Source organism: Zingiber officinale, chromosome 2A (genome assembly GCF_018446385.1).
Source record: "Zingiber officinale cultivar Zhangliang chromosome 2A, Zo_v1.1, whole genome shotgun sequence".
Lineage (NCBI taxonomy): Eukaryota > Viridiplantae > Streptophyta > Magnoliopsida > Zingiberales > Zingiberaceae > Zingiber > Zingiber officinale.
The window spans coordinates 96168694-96176524 of NC_055988.1; the positions used below are offsets into that span (position 1 = coordinate 96168694).

General features: G+C 36.2%; 1 long non-coding RNA gene across 1 annotated transcript; it reads right to left on the minus strand.

Annotated features, from left to right (window-relative positions):
- Positions 1-5730: 5730 nt before the first annotated feature.
- LOC122039815 lies at positions 5731-7508 on the minus strand. The gene is made up of 3 exons (XR_006128391.1): positions 7396-7508; positions 7257-7300; positions 5731-5862 (listed from the first exon to the last, which is right to left on the minus strand). It is a non-coding gene; the product is annotated as an uncharacterized LOC122039815 (long non-coding RNA).
- Between the last annotated feature and the right edge of the window lie 323 nt (positions 7509-7831).

The following is a 7831-nucleotide window of genomic DNA, read 5'->3' on the forward strand; positions in this document are numbered from 1 at the left end:
TCGTCATCACACACCGATCACGACACCCTTCGGACGAGGAAGAAGACCAACGAGGAGGGAAGAGGTTTTGGCGAAGAGGGACCAAGCACAAGCAAGGAGACGAGTCACCACTGAGATCTGAGACACCCTAAGCCCTTCACATCCTCTTCCAAGATGAAGAAGAGGAGAAAACAAAAGAAGCGTAGATTCATTCTGCCTTCCTCTTACAGGATGAAAAAGAGCTCGTCGGGGAAGTTGGGTGGATTTTGGTGGCAGCGAGGTGGGATCGAGAAGAGATCAAGAAAGAAAAACGTGAAGTAGATGAAGAGATCGTAGGTTAGACGGAAATGCTTAGGGATCGAGAAGGTAAAGGGGCGGAATCGGCGGCAAAAAATTTCGGGGAGAGGGAAAGAAAAACTCGGCAGTAAAGAATGACGAAGGGGAAAAAAATGGTGAGGGAAAAAATATAGTATTCAACAACACTTAATAGACAACAGCTTTTAAAAACCGTTGTCGTAACCCCCAAAAAAAGTGCACATAGACAACGGTTTTCAAAAACCGTTGTCGTAGCCTTTAAAAACTGTTGTCGTAGCCCCAAAAAAACATAAATAGACAACGGTTTTTAAAAACCGTTGTTGTAGGTCAAAAAAATTGCTAAAAGACAACGGTTTTCGTTAAAACCGTTGTTAAAAGATAAAAAAATAACAGTTTGGTATAAAACCGTTGTCGTTTGAGTGTTATTGAATGAGGATTTTCTTGTAGTGGCCGGTGTACTCTTCCGCAGCACCTCGTCCCTCGGACGCACCGCGTGCCGTCCTTCTCGCTAGCTGCGTCTTACGCTCGAGTACCTGTGCTCCTAAGCTCCTGCACACTTAGACATCAGGTTAGAAACAGACAGGACCTAACTTAACTTGTTGGTCACACCAAAACCAACCTTGGGGTTCCAACAGTTTCTCCTTCCTGCATTTTCAAATTATATAATTTATTGAACAAGAGATCTCTCTTGCTTACCTTGGTGTTGGAGGTGCCCTCATGGAGTTCGATCAGCTTCTCTCAAAACTCTTTTGCGCTGGAGAATGGTTTAACTCTGTTGAGTTCCTCCTTGGTCAGTCTGCACTGGAGGGTGCAGGTCGCTCTAGCATCAGCTTCCACCTTCTTGATTAGGGTCGGTTCCCATTTTTCGCAGGGTGTCGGCTTGCCGTCTTCGTCGGATGACAGTTGTAGTCCAGTCTTGATAATCATCCACGTGTCGAACTGTGTCTTGAGAAAGGTTTCCATTCGCCCCTTCCAATATCCGAAGTCTTCTCCAGAGAAAAGTGGGGGGCGAACGGTGTTGAAACCTTCTTGTTGGGCCATTAGTGATATGCAACAACAAAAAAATGGAAATGTCCCAAGACTAGGTCTTGGATTAGCAGTGCGGGAAATAAAGTTAAGAATTTGCGAACTCGAGTGGTGCTGCACCAGTCTCGAGCTGAAACCGATTCAAAAAAATTAATTAGAATATAGCTAATAAGCTAATTCTAATTGACTCCGTAAAACTGAAAATACCACGGATAAGAATTGCGTGATTAGTGGTTGCACCAGATCAATGCGACCCCGCTCTAATACCAATTGTTGGATCGAAAGCGCTAGAGGGGGGGTGAATAGCGCTCGTGGCTTTCACTCTTTTCGAATTTGTAAAACTATCGAGTTATAAAGCAGCGGAATAAAATAAAGAACACACACAAAAGCACACCAAGATTTACTTGGTTCGGAGCCTAGGGCGACTCCTACTCCAAGGCCCACGCTCGTTGAGCGTTTACGGTGGGCAACAACTATAATTCGTAAAATCTATTACAAGCTAAGTACAAATTAACTATAAATGAACTTTATACCGACAACAACAAAATGGAAATTGAAGCTTCGGGTCGTCAGGATGTTGTTGCAGCACTTCGGGATTGTCTCGTAGGCAGCTTGCAGCGTGAGGATTGCTTAGAATTCGTTGTATCAAGCTGCTGGTCGAAGTCCCCTTTTAAACAGTGCTGGAGGCGCCTCCAAGCCTGTCCGAGGCACCTCTAGGCCACCGAGTCGCACGCGTTGATCAGCTCTGATCTGGTCGCACCTTATCCCACTGAAGGCGCCTCCAAGCTGCTCCAAGGTGCCTCCAACGCCTGGTCCAAGGCGCCTCCAGTGACCTCCGAGGCGCCTCCAGCGTCTCTGGACAGCTGGCTTCGGCTAGCACCCGAAGCGCCTCCAAGCCCCATGGAGGCGCCTCGGACACTGTTCATCCGAGGTCTAAGTTGCTCCTTTATTCCTGCAAATTGTGTTAGTCCCAAACATAAACCCTGCAAAACAAAGTTAGCACATAAATAATATGATAAATATACTTGACAGTCGTCGGATTGTCCGGGATTGACTTCGGATTTCCTACCGAAAATCCTAGGTCAACCCAACGCCTACTGTTCCCTCTACGGGGAATGCGTCCTCACCTACTCCACTCAGGAGATTTACATGATGCCAGTGCGATCCTCCAGATCGACTGGACTTTTGCTCAGCGTTCGAGGCTTCCGGACTTTCTGTTGGACTTCCGCTTCCCGGCTGTCCAGTCTTTCACCTGGTTCGTGACACCAGGACTTTCCACCTAGGGTTACCCCCCTAGGACTTTTGCCTGAAGCTCTCGACCTGCCAAGACTTTCTGCATAGGGTTACCACCCACTATGACCTAGGGTTACCACCCCCTGGGGTTTTCCCCCTGCCTAACCGCAACTAGGTCTTTCCTGAAACACTTAATTAAGTGCATTAGATCACAAAACAACTTAACTTTGAATTCCTTTGCCATTATCAAAGCAGTGGTCGATCGTCGGATGCTTCCCACACCAACATAACTTACTCGGATGGATAATTAGGACTAGTCTAAATAGGGACAACAGTTTAACTTGATAAACGGTACTGCTGAAGTTTTGGATAATAGTAGGTTAGGGAAACTCTGTCTATGCTTGTCTAGGAAGATATGGCTTCGACCTGCTGCATTTGGCTTAATGGAAGTAACTAAAGCTACTCTTTACGAATCTTAATTGGTTTGACCAAAGTTTTGTTAGTTCAGTAGATATGACTATTTAGAAAATTTCGAAGGCGTGGTTACTCTAATGATGTCCAAGTGACTCACCACAACTTAGAAGTTTATCCGAAAAATCTCTATTTGTTGAACTCAAAGCTAAACTCGAATTTAACACAAAGTTAAACCCAACCCTAAAATTCAACTTAACTTATCTCACAAAATTATAAAATTCCCTGATTGAAAATATAGATCAAGTGAGATGACCAAGGATCTTAATTCAAAATTCAAAATTCAGAACCTAAATTTAAAATAAAATAAATTAAATAAATTAAATTGAATTAAATTAAATTAAATTGAAATAAAATAAAATATATTAATTAAATTAAATTAAATTAAAAATTGAATTTAAAACTTCTAAGTAAAATTAACTTTAAACTTAACGTAAAACCAATTTAAACTTAACCTAAAACTAATTTTAAGAAATAACTTAAAACTAAAATTAAATTAAAATTAAACTCAAATTAAAATTAAAATTAAAATTTGTTAAAAACAATAATGAAATTCTAAACTTAAAATTTAATTAATTTAATTAACTTAAATCTAAATATTGATTCAACAAATAATTTAATCAACTAAAATTTAATCAACTTAAAACCTAAAATTAAAACTAAAACTTAAAACTTAAAATTTAAAACTTAACTTAAAACTTAAAACATAAGTATTTATCTTAGTTAATTATTTTAAATTTTATTAACTTATCAATTAATCAAACCAATACAAGTATAAATTAATCAACTTAACTAAAAATTCAGTGCATCATTCATGAACCAAACATATTAAAATTAAACATCACTTTATTAGAGATCACGTCACCAAAGAAGATATTGAATTCAACAATGTTGAGTTCAAGTCAAATCTAGTTGACATCTTCACCAAACCACTACCAAAATCTGAGTTCAGTAATTTATGAAGAAAACTGGGAATGTGCACAATATACTTGGACTCTTACGATCAAATGCCTTTTAAAATAAATTATAACTTATAGAAAATTATTTACTTATGTTTTCCAAAATTTTCCATTTCTAGTGTTTCAAAATTATTTTAGCCTTAGACTAAATCAAATACATAGAAAGCATGATCTTATAGATCTAGAACTTGAGCATCTCATAAATACACTAGGTCTCCCTTGATTGTGTATTCAAAAATCTAGAATGACATGAGAAGCATAGGCAGATTATTAGACTTAAAGATGTTTATATCAGTACATCAACACAAGTCTATGCGTGAAATACCAAATATTACAGTGATTAGGTTAAGTAACCCATTTTTAGTCAAACACTAACTAGATACACTTACTTAACCTGACTAACCAAATGAACACTACTATCTTCTGGCAGTTAGTTATTAACTAATGGTTAAACATTTAAGGATGATTTTCTAGATGGAAAGTTTTTTAATACATACTAGGTCTCGGGGAAGGTAATTTGAAACCAACTTTTAAAACCATTTTTTATCCATTGCGAAAAGTTTTTTTTGAAATACTTTTTGAAAAATAATAGTTAAAGTGTTTCGAAAGTTGTGTTGTGAAAATGTTTCAAAGTATTTCGAAAATATTTCCAAGCCTTCCGAAAATATTTCAAAAAGTATTTCTAAAATATTTCCAAGCATTTCAATAATATTTCAAAAGCATTTATAAAATATTTTAAAAAGTATTTCAACAATATTTCTAAGCATTTCAAATATCCTTCTAAGCATTTCGAAATATTTCAAAAGTATTTTTGAAAATATTTCTAAACATTGCGAAAATATTTCTAAGTATTTCAAAAATATTTCAAACACATTTCAAAAATATTTTAAAAAGTATTTCAAAAATATTTCTAAGCATTTCAAATAACTTTCTAACACTACAAGAAAAAAGTCAAACAACAACGGTTTTTCACCGTTGTCGTAGGCCATTTTGAACTGTTGTTAAAGGCCGTGTTGTTAAAAGGGGTGGCAAAAGACAACAGTTTTTAATCGTTGTCTTTGAAGGCAAAAACAACATTTTTTACAACGGTGAAAAACTGTTGTCTTTTCCTTCAAAGACAACAGTTTTTCACCGTTGTCTTTGAGCGTCTACCTTTAATAACAGGGTCTTCAACAACAGTTTTAAACTATCTACGACAACGGTGAAAAACCGTTGTCTTTTTTAGAAAAAAAATAAAAAAAAATAATACACAATTTTCCAATATTATAAATCATTCAAAATACTAAATTTCAAAATAAAATTTAATATACAATTTTCTAACATTCAAAAATAATATTTATAACATTCTGAAGAAATTTTTATAAGCAACCAACAAAATTTCATAAGCAACCAACAAAATGATAACACTATTAAAACAAAGGTAGAACAATATAACACAAGATTTTCTACTTAGATGTCGGTGAAGAGGAGGGATTGCAGCTCCTAGTGCTCCTTAATTTGTTAAAGTCTCTTCATTTTTTTAGCTTGTCGGCATTCTTCTCAATACTCTTGAGGACACCTAAAAAGAGCAGAATGAAATTATACAATCCTGTGCACAAGAACTATGTAATTCTAAGTGGTGGATCATGTCTGTCACAAGTTCGCCACTAATTTTTTTGACCATTATGCATAGATTGTAGACAAGCATGAAAATAAGCAGAACCATAAATATAAGCGAATAAAGGATACCTTTCAATCTTCAAAATCTTCTTTTCTGGTTGGCCCGTCTCCTTTTCCTCTCTTCTTTTGTTAACTCTGCCTCTTCTTTGATGTTTCCTTTTCCATGAAAAATCTCCTCACGGGCATGCATAGCCGCATCTGAGACGGCCAATGGAGCAACCTGCAAAACCATTGTATTTCAGTGACTCGAAACTGTTTTTACCATAAACTAAAAGACAACTCCAAAAGATATTTTTACCTCTTCCATTGCTAGAGCAGGTACATTGACTTGTATAGACATATCCTCAATAACCTACATCATAACTTATGGTCAATCAAGAAATAAATACTAAAAGAATTAAACACTTGATAAGCTTTATTGCTAACCGGCTTTGTAAACGAAAGTCCAAGAATAAAAGGTTGTAAAGATAATTACTTAACACTTCTGTTAGATAAAAAAATAGAAATTAATTCCATAAGTTTGCCTAAACATAATGCTAGAGCACCGAGAAATGCACTTCCTAAATGTTGTTAAATTGTAAAATGAGTGATTTTAGCAAATAAACCTACTCCTGACAAACTATATGTATTATCACACATTTTCAGTAAAAATCTTACAACAACTAGCACATTTAATTGCTCTGCTTGCACTATTGTACAGTCACAAAGAATATTCTTCATCAGGCTGAAATCTAACTTTAGAATATCTTAATCATTTTAGTAAGGACTGAAGAGTGAAGAGCATTAGTTGATCATTAGTTGTTTTTGTTGTGTCCAAAAACAATTGGACCAATCACACTGCAAAAATTGTTGTAGAATTTAATATTCATTGGCGTGCTTAGCCATTCAAGGACTTTAATGTTCCATGTTCATACAATAGAAACTTCTGGCATGATGAAATCAAATGTAAAGCAACAGTATCTTTATGCCCTTCACAAGCCTAAAGCAACAAACAAGCAAACATATCATCCTTTGGCGCATACTCCATCTTACATTTTATAAGTATAAAGTTGGCAAATTAAGATATGACATACAACGATTGTACACACCAGAAGCTCTACTGATCTGACTAATCATGTCCACTTTATCAGCATCTCTACATGATGATGCATTTAATTAAATTCCAGATTCCACCCTAGTTCAGTAAATATTCTGAAACTTCCTATGTCCACATTATAAATTTTTCTTTCAACATTATAAGAACACTTTATAAATCTGACAACAGATACTTGGAGTAACTTGCACCAAAATACCACTGATTTTGATCAACAAGAATTCTGACAATAGCAGAAGCTTCAACAAATAAATGTTTATATGAGTTAGAAAATACTAGCGCCCTGCTGGATAAAAGTTTCAACAAGGAAAAGGGACATGGAAACACTAGACAGTGGATGCTATTATAAACACAATGTTCCAGATTGGGCCAAGATTATAATGAGTAACAACTCCCTGTCCTACGTCTCTTCCAATCCACAAATGAATTTAGAAAATAACAACTCAACATGAGAAATCCTTTGCAATTTCCAAAAAAAATCAATTGTCAAGAAACAGCACTGCATAAGAGAAGAAACTTACCCAGGTTTAGAGTCGGTGGAACTTGTAGGAGTATCGGCCTTCGTCTAACCCATGCAAGAGAAGAGACAGAAATGTAAGTAAATAATGAGACATATTGTATCGATTTACAAGGACGAGTAAGAACGAAACAACACTCAACTGCAACGGCATTTGTGATCAAATTCCTTCCACTGAGCCTACCGGAGATCCTTCCATCGGATCTAACAAGTTTAAGAAAATTTCATTCTAAGTTTAAGAAATCTTCCACCAGTCAATAAATCATCTATTAGAGTCAGCGTACTATCTCTTTAACCTTAAGACATGATCAATATTTATAAGGAAAAAATATCCCAACCGAATGTAATTATACATGTACCACCACTTTTCCTATATATTTCAATTAAAAAGACTAACAAAATCATTTGTGCTTTGGTTATCAAATGCACTGGTCCATGGTTAGATGCTCAATCAGAAACAAAAACATCAACCATCAATCGACTACCTCCGTCGTCACACGGAGACCCGGATTTGGAACACCAGCCCCAGTGGACAGCAACACAATGACAGAACCTTTGATTACAACTCTCAACAGCCAC